The 13,910-nt window shown below is 36.5% G+C and overlaps 1 long non-coding RNA gene across 8 annotated transcripts; it reads right to left on the bottom strand.

Moving 5' to 3' along the window:
* Positions 1-3,380: 3,380 nt before the first annotated feature.
* Positions 3,381-12,065, bottom strand: LOC131324792 (uncharacterized). Of its 8 annotated transcripts, none has more exons than XR_009199452.1 (8): positions 11,986-12,065; positions 11,573-11,901; positions 11,235-11,436; positions 10,763-10,820; positions 10,426-10,518; positions 10,049-10,189; positions 7,588-7,648; positions 3,381-3,706 (listed from the first exon to the last, which is right to left on the bottom strand). It is a non-coding gene; the product is annotated as an uncharacterized LOC131324792 (long non-coding RNA). The 8 variants fall into 8 exon arrangements; XR_009199453.1 differs by having other exon boundaries at positions 10,426-10,512; XR_009199454.1 differs by lacking the exon at positions 10,049-10,189.
* Positions 12,066-13,910: the final 1,845 nt, after the last annotated feature.

Raw genomic sequence — 13,910 nt, 5'->3', positions numbered from 1 at the left:
AGTTGTACTAAAATCTAGAACTCATTTACTACGGGGTTTCATATGTGTTAAAGTTTTTTAATTTGGGTTGTTATCCTTTCTGTTAAAATTTTTATTTTTAAATATTTATTTTTGATTTTACGAGACAGATTATTCTTCCACATTACATCACTTATAATTTAGAAAATAAAAATTTATTTCTCTTAACGGAACGGGGCTTCAATTTGACCTTGCACGTGGTGGCTCCTCAAGACCCTAAACCCGGTGGACCATTTTCTTTTCCAATGATGATTTGGATAAAGATCACGGATTCGTTGGAAAGTGGTACAGTAAGTTATAACCACTGATCCGATAGAATAGAATATAATCTAAACTAACAGATCCATAAAGTAAAGTTGGGATCAGAAAAGATCGATGCAGTGTCATATCACGAAATGTTATTAAGTGATCACTCATTTCACTCTTAAATAATATGAAATTCTATTTTCTTAATAGATATGGAAATTTTTTTTTTCATTCGTTAATCCTAATCTACTCTATTTTAGGGGATTTTGAGAGGAGGATGGGTGCTTACGAGAATCGAAATATGCCCATGTTCATGGGAGTACAAGAGAGACACTAACTGCACTCCACTCCGCCTGTGCGGATATTGAGACACGAATTCAAGAATATGATAGAGAAACTTCAAGCAATTACCAACTAAGCAAATCACTTGATGGTATGGATTTGGGTAGTCCTTTCATACACCATCTCCAAACTCCATGCTTACCAGCTCCTCTGTTCTCATGTTCATATTCAACTTGGGCTACTCAAGAGTCTCCAGAACCGTACTCAAAACGGAAAGCGGGTACAGGAGTTGTCAATGGTTTGGATTGATCCGGTTCTATAAGAATCCAATAACCAAACCATTTCTAGCGGTTTTGAAAAAATGAGAACTAAAACCTAACCATTACAACTATAGAACCTAACCGCTATACCGGTCCGGTTTCGGTTCTACCCTAAACATTCAAACGTTTCCATAAAATATGAATTTGGAAAACATAATCGCAAAATTGTTTATAAAAATAGCCCGTAACTTCATTAACACTTCAAGTCTTGAACCAAAATTAATACTCCAAAATAGTTCATAGACTACCACCATTAAATGGCACCAAAAGAGATTACATAAACCAACAAAATAGGTAAATTAGACATGAAAATAGTATGACACATTTACATCCATATATATATATTACTACACAATAAAAAACCATGATAAATCCGCATGTTTATCATTAAAAATTAGTAGCTAGCTCTCTCTTTTCTTGTCAATAGTGAATAATATTGTTGCATTACGATCTTTGTTTTCTCAACTTTTTTTTTTTTTTAAAACTCAAGACACCATCTTTCTCTAAAGATTAATCTGTGAGTCCATGGGGTATAAATTGTGTATCGAGAATTTGGATCCATCCGATCGAAAACTCACAAAGATGATTATAACCATTCATTTCTGTGTCAGGTAACCATTCATTTCTATGTCAGGTATATTAGTTTTTGGATCCCTTTTCTTGCGAGTTAAAAAACATAAAAAACACAATCCTAGATAAAGGCCACACTGTTCTTGTTTTCGATAACTCAAGTGTCCCGGCTAACATATCAATTAATCGTGAAAACCCAATCCCGCCACCCAAAAACCACCACTGTTCTGGTCGCGCACGTCTCTTACTATTCCTTGTATAGATAATGGGGCTGATTGAATGGGCTGACAGTTCAATTTGTCATTTTGCTGTGTTCTTTTTTTCGGATTGAATGGGTCAAATCTGGGGGCCCATGACATTTCAGTTTTGAAGAAAATTGGACAAAAAAAATCCAGCTTGGCCATGAGGAGATGACAGCAAAGGGGTTTACGTGGCACTTAAGCAAAAGTCTACACATGCTCCATTTAAGTCCAGTGTCCTAGTCTTTGCATTTTGCTACTATTTTGGACTAGGCTCGTGAAAGGGATTGCACCACGCAGTTGGCCAATTTTGAACCTTCTCAAGTTCACATTTATGATCAGAACCGGTTCACAAAAAATGAAGGCGATAAGCTTACAAAGCAAACCATAAGTTCATGAATTCCAACTAGTCCTTTATGCATACCAACAAAGCCTTTGCTAATTACTTGATTTCTCGTATCCACACATGCTCCATTTAAGCCCAGTGTCCTAGTCTTGTACATTTTATTTTGGACTACGTTCGTGAAAGGGACTGTGCTGTGCAGTTGGCCAATTTTGGACCTTCTCAGGTTCACATTTATGATTAGAACCAATACATTGTAAAGCTCATCGCGAACATCAACCATATCAAAAATTATGTTAGTCGGGTATGGGATTAATACTTAATCGGAGACTAATAAGTATAGAGGCAAGTTCAACCTAGAAAGGTGGTTGGCTTCATAGTCCATCTTGGCACGCTAGACTTATAGACTGCAACGGGCAATCACTCATATAACGAGACTTAGGTCGAGTGAGATTATGAGTCCAACTTATACAGAGAGAATTGATATCGTTGGCGATGGTTTTGTCGAATTTGTCGAATTGAATTAAGACAATACCCAACCGACAACACGCACCAACCCTCCTATAGTAATCGTGTCTTGTCGTGCCCACTTCTAAACGTATGCTACTAGTGCCGTACCCCAGCCCATCCTTCCCATCTAATCCTTCTTCTTTTTTGTAGTGAAAAAGAGAGCTCATTGTCCTTTCCCATATCATTTCTTTCTTTGTAGAACAGACCCTTTCCCATATCTAATCAGTCAATAGCTTTTCAAAGTTCTCCTTTCATTTGTTACTTTTCTTCTTCATTCCTGGTAATTTCGATTGATCCTCCTAAGAGAATCAATTTTGTGTAACAGTTCAGAGAGAAATATGGATCCACAAACTGTGCCTCCCAACCAGAGTTTGATCTCGGTTTCCTTTGTGAGAGAAACACTAATGCATTACTACTACAATGAGCAGAGCCAAACATTTTAGCGTTCGAGCTTGGCTTATTGAAAATTAGTTCAACATGCGCTCAGCTTGAGCTATAGATCTCTAGTGGTCGAATTGAACTAATATAAACGGAACTCAAGCTTAAAGAGCAAAATCAAGAATTAAGTAAGTCCAGAATCCATGAAGTAATCGATCTATATACGAATAGAAACACAATTTGGTAATATCTTTGTGTTGAAGAACCACTCAAACCAAGCTAGCGTAAACGCAAAGTTGGCTCAATTAAGATTTTTTTTCCCCAGCTCATTGAGCTCAAACGAGCTTTAAACGAATGAGCAGGAGCTATTCATGAACAGCTCGTTTTGCAACCCTACTATTTATCAGTAGATATAGCAGCAAGCTCTCTCTCTCTCTCTCTCTATATATATATATATATATAAAAACACAGGAGTAGAGGCATTCAAATTATCCAAAGAATAACAGCAAAGCCATCAAAATCTCATACATGACAATACATGAGCAGTACCAAATCAAAACTGTACTTTTAGCTGGTGCATGCCTCATTGAAGATAAAATTCGGTACCTCTACAAAATTTCCTCAGCTTATGAACAAAAGTACAAGAATACAGTACCTTTCTTTACTTGAATCCTGTTTGAAGGTGTAGTAGTAAGGAATATGGGTTTCACGACGTGTATACAACAGTCAGATCTCGACCATTTCATTTATGCTTCCGGTGGGGAAGTGTTACCGATCATCTTCCTGCCCCCCTTGGGTTTCTGCAAATCAATCCAAGAAAAATACAAATGTCAATTACCAGATGGGGATTAGTGGCAGAAGAAAAGCAGGAGAAGCACCTCCCTACGTTTCTAACACTGAGAACAAGTTTGCGGGATGTAAAAAACTGGGTTGAACTGGTTTTTGCTGCCCGGATAAGATTTGATGCCAAACAGCGCCTAAGTGATTCAACTGATGGATGTCATGAACCAGTTCATGTTATTATTAGAGCATCCAACTCAATACCAATTGGCAATGAGTGGAGAGGCTGCCCAGACTCGTATACTAGTTTTGAAAGGAGATATTTAACCGATGTGGGACAATTTCCAACACTCCCCCTTAGTTGCAACGTAGTGGGAGCTGGTGTGGGAGCGAGGGAATACAGAAGCTCATATATTATGAAAATAATGTAGCATAGAGTAATCACTTTAAAAGTAAAATCATTTTAGGAAGTAAAGATATGAGCCAAGTCTTCCATAAATGTAAGAAATGGGTTAGTGTTACAATATAGTATGATTTTCTTTTCAAGATATCATGACTTGGGCTAGATATATAAGTTCATCAAAGACCAATTATTAAATCCATGTTTTACTATACAAAGATCATACAAAAGCACTCATCTTTGTAAGGAGCAAGCGTCCATCTCACAAGAGAGGGCTCCCGTCAACAATGTTATAAAACACGGAATTACTCGGCGATTAATCTCTGGAGGGGTCTATCCGATTAGGTCCGACTAACGATTAATCGTCGATTACTAATTAATATGTACCGATTAATCACTCGAAGGTGGCCAACCGCCCAACTAGCTACCAACGACTTTTAGAACATTGTCCGTCAAGCTCCTTAGTTGGGAGCGCAAAACCGGGCCCCCAAGGTGGGAGTGGCACCACTTTAGGAGCTCCCTGAAACTAAGACTCTCCCTCACGTGCGACTCTCGACTCGCATGTGAAGAGTTCAACAAAGGATCCGAAACACAGATTACAACGAAACACAGTGCAACTATGAATTATGGCACAAAAAAAAAGGGAAAAAGCCTCCAAAAACCTAGCTCCGATACCATATTAAAGCATCCAACTCAATACCAATTGACAATGAATGGAGAGGTCGCTCAGACTCATATAGTCATATACTAGTTTTGCAGGGAGATAATTAACTGATGTGGGACAATTTCGAACAGTTATCAAAATTGTAAAAACTATGAAAACACCCTAAACATTCACCCGCAAGTTCGAAAAAGAACAAACACCTTGTTCGGTTTGGGTTTTGAGCGAGGTTTTTGAGAGTAATGAGTGGAGAGAGAGATAGAGAAAATTTATTGGAGACCGTGCTCAAGGGTTTTGAGACACCAAAATGAACAAGGTCAAGACTACCAACCACTCGATTCAGTTTTCAGAATCAGTCTTCTAGGATAATTTTGAAAAAAAGAAAGAAAGTTCACTAGGTAGATTTCGAAACTTGTTTACAATGATTTTTTTCAGCAGAAAAAAACCTATAACAAGGAAAACACCAAAAGGGTATGTCGAAGTTCTCGAAAACAATTATCGCTAACAAAACAAATTCAAGATGAACCATGGAGTTTTTGTGTTTAAGAAAAGTGTCCAATAACACCAATCCTGAAACAGCAACCAAATAGGAATTAGGAAACCAGACTAGTTCTATACTCAATGTTAGCAACCTTTGTAGAACTGTTAAGTTCTAAGGTCATCCACAGTGGCATAATCAAAAGCAAATTATTTTTAAAGTTAACAATATTGGGTTAAAAGATGACTCACAATGGTATAATCAAACTTAACAACATTCATAGAAATAATCAAATTTTGGGCTTTGGATAACCAAAACTAGCAACCTTTTTCAATAATCAAAATTTGTGGATCTCACGCCACATAAGTTAACTGGTTCTAAAATTTATGTACACATGTGTTTCAAATGATATTTTCTTCTTATTTTCTTCGCCTGCTCTGTATCTCATTTTCTTTAGCCACAAACTCTTTCTTTTTATTTCCCTCCAAAAGTGAAGCTCATATCTTTCAATTATTTACAATTCAACTCATTGTCACTGGATTAAGGTATTTTCACTTTTTTTTTCCGTTTTTATTTTATTATTTTTCGTTCCCCTCCTTGTGGTTGAGTACATAAAGAACCTTGCATTCTTTTACAAATTCAAGAACACATCTGTTTTTTTTTTTTTTTTGAGTGCATGATTTTTTTTCCAAATTCATAATATGAGGGAAGGAAGTCACCAATTTTTTCTCCAAAATTAAGGGAGAAAATCGATATATTTTTGCCAAAAAAAAACCGTAATGGAAGGAAGTGATCAATGGTGGAAAACATTTGTCGCCGCATTAAGGTATTTCACTTTTTTTTTCCGTTTTTATTTTATTCTTTTTTCGTTCTTCTCCCTATGGTTGAGTACATAAAGAACCTTACATTTTTTTACAAATTCAAGAACACATCTGTTTTTTTTTTTGAGTACATGATTTTTTTTCCAAATTCATAATATTGTATTATTAGGGAAGGAAGTCACCAATTTTTTCCCCAAAATTAAAGGAAAAAATCGATATATTTTTGCCAAAAAAAAATGTAATGGAGGGAAGTGATCAATGGTGGAAAACACAAGGGGAGAGAGAGTGTGAAATTGTAGTGTATCCCTTATTTTAGTTATGGACTAAAAGTGACCATTGTGGACCTCAACATTGTTAAGCTTAGCAATCTCTTAAATGGATAATCAAAAGCTGATGTGTCAACTTTTGGTTATCCATTTTTGATTATGCCACTGTGGATGGCCTAAGATATGTATGTAATGTTATCACTGTTAAGTACTAGCATAACATCCAAAATGCAGGTCCTATCCCTATGGAAGTGTAAAGCATGTGGGAATTCCCCCCACAAATCACCAGTGTTTAGTTGCAGTTTTCAAAATCAGAAACACTTTTCCAGAAACTCCTTTGTTAAGAAAGTTGCCCACCCAAACCAAACCCGCCTTAGGACTCAACTAATTGGCGTCCATCTTCTCCACTAATCTCAATTGAGAATATCGTGTTCCATGATAACCAAATAACCTAGAACCTCTCGAGCTCCGTGGAAATAAACTTATGTGACCAGTTTCTTTAACGTATGTATTTCCAGATTCTCAGAACCAACTTCACTAGAAGAAAATGCAATCCGAATACAATGAGTTTTTTACGGTATCAAAATCAGTTTCTCAATCGTAATCTCGAAAAATGATTCTAGGTAAAGGAACCTTTATTAAACAATCTTTACCTCTATATAAAAAAACAATACACCATTAATTACTAAAAATACTCAACTTCTGTCACTGGTTCTTCAAATAAATCCAAGAAAAATACAGTTTGTTGACATATTCCAGAACTTTTTTAAACGTTTTTTTTTTTTAGGAAAATACCAAAAAGGACATTTTCAAGTTCTTGAAAACCATTATGGCTTTAAAAAACAAATTGAAAACCTCTAAGTTTGTGTGTTTAAGAAACCAATCTTCTGGAAAGTGTCTTATAACACTGATCCAGAAACAGAAACCAAACAGGAATTAGCTAAACCAGACTAGTTCTGTACTCAAGGTAAGCAATCTTTAGGGCTTGTTTGTTTGAGGTACTCAAAACACCTGCGCACCGTCCCCAGTAAATTTTCTCTATCTCTCTCCACTCATTACACTTTAAAATGTCCCTCAAAACCCAAACCGAACAAGGTCTTAAGGTCTCGAAAGACAATCTTAATACCACAGATGTTCTACCGAAAACTACTAACATGATGCACCATATAAAGATATAATTGAAACAACTCTTCCCCCTACTTGCTATTCTGGCCATTTTATTCTTGTACAATCTGTGGGGAAAACAGAGAGAAAATTTTGCGACCATCCTTATACCTGTTAGCCTGAACTCGAAGAAAAGCACTGGCACATAATTGTCTATATGCGGTGGAACACCCTGTTTCAACAAGAAAAAAGGATATAAGAATACAACCTAAATTTATATTGAAGTTGAGGGAGAGAGGGTGAGGGCAAGGAAATAGAAAAATATTGACAAAGCTTATCTGGACCTATAGACTGATACAATCAAAGCAATTCAATACCTAGAAGGGTACATTTCAGCACCAGGCACACAAACATAAAGAAGAATGTTGGTCACCTTGGTTCGTTATAGACAACACCCTATGAATGAAATTCACTTCATAACCTTAAACATACAAATTGCATAATGCATCTATCCCAAAGTACCACTTTAATTCAATAACCATCCTTTCCATTGCAATTGAGTAATTACCTGCAGACTAAAAATTTTCAAACTGCCCAATAATTGGGTTACAAAAAAGGCAAGCTATTGCAATCTCTTCGCCCCTCAACACCTCGTAATCATCAATGAAATTTTTTTTATCCTAAAATTCAAGCAAAAAAGATAAACACAATGCAAAATCATCATTTCATAGTCAAGAGTTAGCTCACTTAGAATGTATAGAGCTTTGGTGCATACTTGCAATCAATTTTATGTTCAACTCGAAATGATTTATGTGAGTGAATTTATAAGAATGATTATATTTGTATGAACCTATCATAAATTACGAAAAACAAATATTAGCAAGAAAATAAAATTTAAAACTAACCTTGGGTCTGGTGTATCGCTGGTCCCCCTCCCGTTGAAAGGGAAGTTTATGTCATAGCATACTTCGTACTTTTTTACGTATTCCAAAGCATCAAGTGAATGAACAATATAACTACAAGTATTGTCAGGTTTCTTGCTCCGACACTTAGGAAAATGAATGGGGGACCTGACAAGAGAGAGCTATTCTTTCATTGTACTTCAAGGCAACTAGCCCCACCCAAAGCGAAAAGGTGCTCCCGCCGTGAACAATTTAACTGCTTCAAGCGCGTGCGAAAGTCTAGTTGCCTCGAAGTACAATGAAATGATAACTCTTGTCAGGAGCCTAAAAACACGGCCCCCATTCATTTTCCTTAGTGTTGCAACAAAAAACCTCCCTCAATGCTTTGGAATACGTAAAAAAGTTCGGAGTATGCTACGACATGTACTTCCTTTTCAACGGGGGGGGGGAGGACCAACGATGTACCGGACCCCAAGGTCTTTCATTTTAAGTTGATACAAGTATAATCATTCTTATAAATTCACTCACATAAATCATTTTGAGCTGAATATATGCACAAAAGCTCTGTACATTCTAAGTGAGCTAAATCTCAACTATGAAATGATAACTTTGCATTGGGTTTTTTCTTTTTTGCTTGAATTTTAGAATTAAAAAGTTTTCATTGATAATTACGAGTTGTTGAGGGCAGGGTCGGACCCACCATAGGGCACATGAGGTCACGTGCCCCACGCCTTTCTTTTTATAAAAAAAATTTCCGATTTTGTGTGTATATATATATATATATATATATATATATGTTAACTTGTACAATAAGATGAAGTTTGGTGCAATGGTAAGCAATGTCCTATAAGGAACAAACAGCGGGAGTTCGATTCCCTGCGCTGCAAAGATTTTTTTTAATTTTTTTTCAAAATCCACTAAAACAGTTCAATACCCCGCACTCCAAAGTTTTTTTTTTATTTTATTTTCAAAATCCACTAAAACTCTTTCACAACCAAGGTTTCCCCCACTCCCCAACGTCTTCAATCATTTGTGTAGTACTCAATATGAACTCGCACATTGTATTTGTACATTTTTGGTCTCTGAAACTTGTACTTGTAGAGTTAATAATAGAAAAATAGATGATGAACATGTGATAATTTTGTTTTAACACATATAGTCGAGGTGCGCAAATTTGTCCAAGTAGATTGATATTAAAATGCATATATACTTTTAAATTATTACATTATCATGAATGCTAAAATTATTTTGGTGTGAATGTGTTTAACTATGACTCACATATTACGGCGTTACAAGGAAAATTGGTGCCCCCGCTATGTCAAATTCTTGGGTCCGCCACAGGTTGAGGGGCAAGGAGATGACAATAGCTCGCTTTTTTCGTAACCCAATTATTGGGCAGTTTAAAGTAACCACCAAATCGATTTTTCGATCGATTTTTAGTCTGCAGGTAATTATTCAATTACAATGGAAGGGATGGTTATTGAATTGAAGTGTTACTTCGGGATAGATGCATTATTCAATTTGTATGTTTAAGGTTATGAAGTGAATTTCTTTCATAGGGTGTTGTCTATAACGAACCAGTATAGACGAATCAAGGCGACACAGGAGAGAGGGGGTTTGGACTTTGGACTATTTTAAGATTCTAAATTCATGGAAAGAAAGTAGGGGATTCAAATGAGTTGGGAAGATTGCACGCCATCTTTTCATATTTTTCGCTTCTCCTGGTTTACCTTATGAAAGCATGGCTGAAAACTGCCTTTTTGAATAATCAGTCCATAAAACAGTCCATATTAGGAGTATAGCTAAAAGAGACGCGCATTAATTCACCATGCTGAAGATGGGATTTGAAGCCCAGTGAACTCATAAGCAACCTGCAATCAGAGACAAGGCTTATGAGATTCTGCTTTCTTTCATAGTTGCAGTTGATAATGTGCACACAAGAAGATAAAACCATCCATCATCCTAGGCTAGTGAGATTCTTCTAGGCTTAACGCCCAAAATTTTCAATCTTTCAAACATGGAAAAATGTATTGTTGACGCAGTTTCAAGATAATGAAACCAACATAATGAAGAGCAAGGATCTATAGAAAGAGAGAGAGAGACTCACTCTTCAGTGGCACATCAGTTGAAGAAAAGCAAGTGCGTTTGCTTTCACTGGGGCTGATTGGATCAACGCTAGTTCCTTTTCCACTTTCTGCAACTAACATCAGATTGTCATAGGTGGAATTAGAAGAGAAGACGATGTGGTAACAGGACAGATTGAGTATAAGCAGTTTATTATCACTGCAAAACGTGGCAATGAGGATTAAGGGCTTTCCCTCTTGAAACAAATCTGTGGGGGCAGCCTTCGTAACGAATTTTTATCAACTATTCGAATTGGAAAAAATAACCGAAGAACCAGACCCTAAACTATAGCGATGATTCAAAATGGTGGCATAGCGTACAATTTCCTTCAGTGGTGTCATTCGCCATTTCGCAACGATAGGACAGTTAGTTATTCGCCTAAAATAAGCAAAATAAAAAGTCTCTTAAGTACCCAAGCATTGCCTAACAGTAATAAAAAAAAAAATGGCTCTGAAGTCTAAACTAAGTTTTCTCAATAAGAAATTACAAGAAAATGGATCTTCATATTTTGTTTTGTTTTTCTAAGAATATTTGGGGTGTACAAATTAATTAACTGGTATCTTATCATGTTCACCTGACAAATTTGGAGGTATCCATTAAAAGGTAAATCCCCATGCTAGATATAGAACATCACAGTTTGCAAAAGATTAAGCACATAGCCATGCCACTAATACAAAGGATGTAATCATAGAAATCAAACGGTTCATTCCTCCTACTTCCCGAAATCAAGCTATATAGTAAGTCAATTAAACATTGAATTATGGGAAGAATATATGAGCAACCAAAATGTACCTTCAACAGGTTGGGATTTTTTTGGCTCAAGCTTGACAAGGTCAACTTTTCTCTCTATTGTGTAATGAAGAATCACTCGTGCTTGGAAATTCTCAAAAGCACCACTAGCTGTATCCTCAGCCTGAAAGGTGAGTTAGTAAATACAACTTCCAGAAAATTCCACATTTGCCTTAAGGACCTTGACAAATTGAAAATTTGTTCCCTGGAACAGAAGCAAGAAGTTAAACCCAGTAAAGAGAAGGAAAAACCAACAAAAGAGGATGAGATAGAGAATTCTCTCTCTCTCTCTCTCTCTCTCTCTCTCACACACACACACACACACACACACAAGGAAACACCTGCTGGTCGTTGTATTGGTCAAGAGCGAACTGTGACAGTTGGTTGAACTTCTCATAATCATCTGGCAACTCCTCTTTAGAAACTAAAAGTGTTTTGATTAAACCATTCTCCGTTAAATTTTCAGGACACTGCCAAGCATCAAATCCCTGCACACATAAGATTATAACGTAAGAACAACGACAAACATACATATCTAAAAACATTAAAAACTATGAGCGCATATTAAACATTCCTCACTCTCATCCATGATCTTGTTGTATATCTCCCACTCTTCATCAGTGAGGTCACGGTACTCTGGTTGTTCCAGTGGGTCGACGCTAGGACGAGCCTTGAACAGTAAAGTCGAGCATTAGCAAAAGTTCATCAACCAGACAAATTGTGCACAACATACATACTACATAAAATTACGTACATGCGTACTTGCATACGAATCAATTAGTGGACGATTGTGCTCAGGGTCATTCGGCCGAAGGAACATGGTCTCAACCATCTGAAACACAAAACTCATTCTAGTTAACAAGAATTAGCTTCCAGGAAACCCTAATTATTGGAACCATCATCAAACTCCAAGCGTGAAAAAAAAAAAAATTGAAATACGACTACCGAACCTATAAGGACCCAACATGACAAGAAATCAAATTAAGATAAGGGATCAAAAGGCAACAATTTTACAATCGATTGCCTACAGAATCGAGCCCTAGAAGCATACAGAAGCGCAACCTTGAATAAATCAAAACAAAATCATAAAAGATCGAAGATACAGAAAGAGAAAAAGTCAAAATCTAACTAAGTAAAACAACATTAGAACTTGCCTTTCGAATCTCAATTGACAAGGACTCTCTTCTCTCTCTCTCTCTCTCTCTCTCTCTCTCTCTCTGTGTGTGTGTGTGTGTGAAACCGGAATGCGAAAATTGAGATTTTGAAGTCCACGATTATATATACATCCGCGCGAGTTCTCGATTACTGTATCGGACGGTAACGGAGTGGCCTGGTTGTGTTTGTTGCGGACGGTTGGGATCTGCAGTTCGGCCTGGTTGTTCACCATAAGCACACGGCGTTGTGAAGGAGTTCTACTCAGAGCCGTTTAATATTAAAATACTCCATCTTCTTAAGGATTTATGTAGAAAATCAGTTCAGTTAAATATCGATAAGGGCTGGATCGATTCTTCGTTCAATTTATTGATTGAGCAAAAAATAGATTAAATTATTATCGATATTTGACTAAGCTGACTTTTTACAAAAATCCTTACAACATTTTAAACATATTGAGTTGCTCCAATTGTGTGAGATCCCGAAATAGTTATATTTGGTGTACCCCAAATGGTGTACCAATAATTTTATTGATTTCAAAAACAAAATTATTAATTTAGCATCAGAAATGTATTTTATTGGGTCATTTTTTGCGATGCAATCCAATAAATACTTCAAATTTTATTCCTTTAACGTTATTTTTATTGTTCATCTATCTTAATCAGTTGTTTCATGATAAAATAAAAATGCTTTCGGCATGAACTAAATTACAATAATAAATCTACGTTCTAATTATTCTTTTTGATTTGTCTGCTCTCAAACAATTCAATCGCATGTTACAACGGTCAAGAAATGGGATCAACTGGGTTGTTGGTTTCTTTTGATAAAGAAAGAAATATGTTGACCATATTGTGAAGGTATTTTTCTCGACTTAAGGTTTTTTTCATTCAGATTTGCAACTTGAAAAAGGGCCAAGTTTCAGAAAAAATTTTAAGGTTCAGCCTTCAAATACGTGCATCAGCAGATATTGTTGGAAATTTTCCAGATTTTGTGAATGACAATTGGGACGTTCGGAGGGTTTTCCGAGACAATCGAAAAAACTCTCATTGGTTCATTGAATCTGGACGAGGCTATTCAATTTTCCAGCAGTTTTTGGGTAAATAATATCCCATGAATAGAGGTTAATGCTAGCATTTGCACCTACCACTCATTTTGGTAGTTTTGTGTATTAATTCTCCCCTATTCAAGGCTGAGAATTCAATTCCCGTATTCATTTCCTGGTTGTTTTCAAAGGCTCTTGAGCAATATATAATGGGCGACTCCTCTCTTCATTCTGCGCCAGCAAATTCACAATGGTAAAGTGCTCTGAAATTCATTATTTGTGTGAGAGAGAGAGACAGGCAGTAGTGAGTTCGCCAAGGAGGTCTACGGTGGTGTTTCGACGGCTTGCGGTTTAGCCGAGTCAACCCTGGAAGGAAGACGCCAAACAAGATCCTACAACACCCACGGTAGGCGGTGAATCTTTCTTAAAGAGACTGTGGTATCAAACATGACTCGGTTTTAATCCTAAAGATTTTGTTTATATCT

The sequence above is a fragment of the Rhododendron vialii genome, chromosome 4a, assembly GCF_030253575.1.
Source record: "Rhododendron vialii isolate Sample 1 chromosome 4a, ASM3025357v1".
NCBI classification, from domain to species: Eukaryota; Viridiplantae; Streptophyta; class Magnoliopsida; order Ericales; family Ericaceae; genus Rhododendron; species Rhododendron vialii.
The sequence above is the reverse complement of the archived record's forward strand: the minus strand, read 5'-3'. Positions and strand labels throughout refer to the sequence as shown.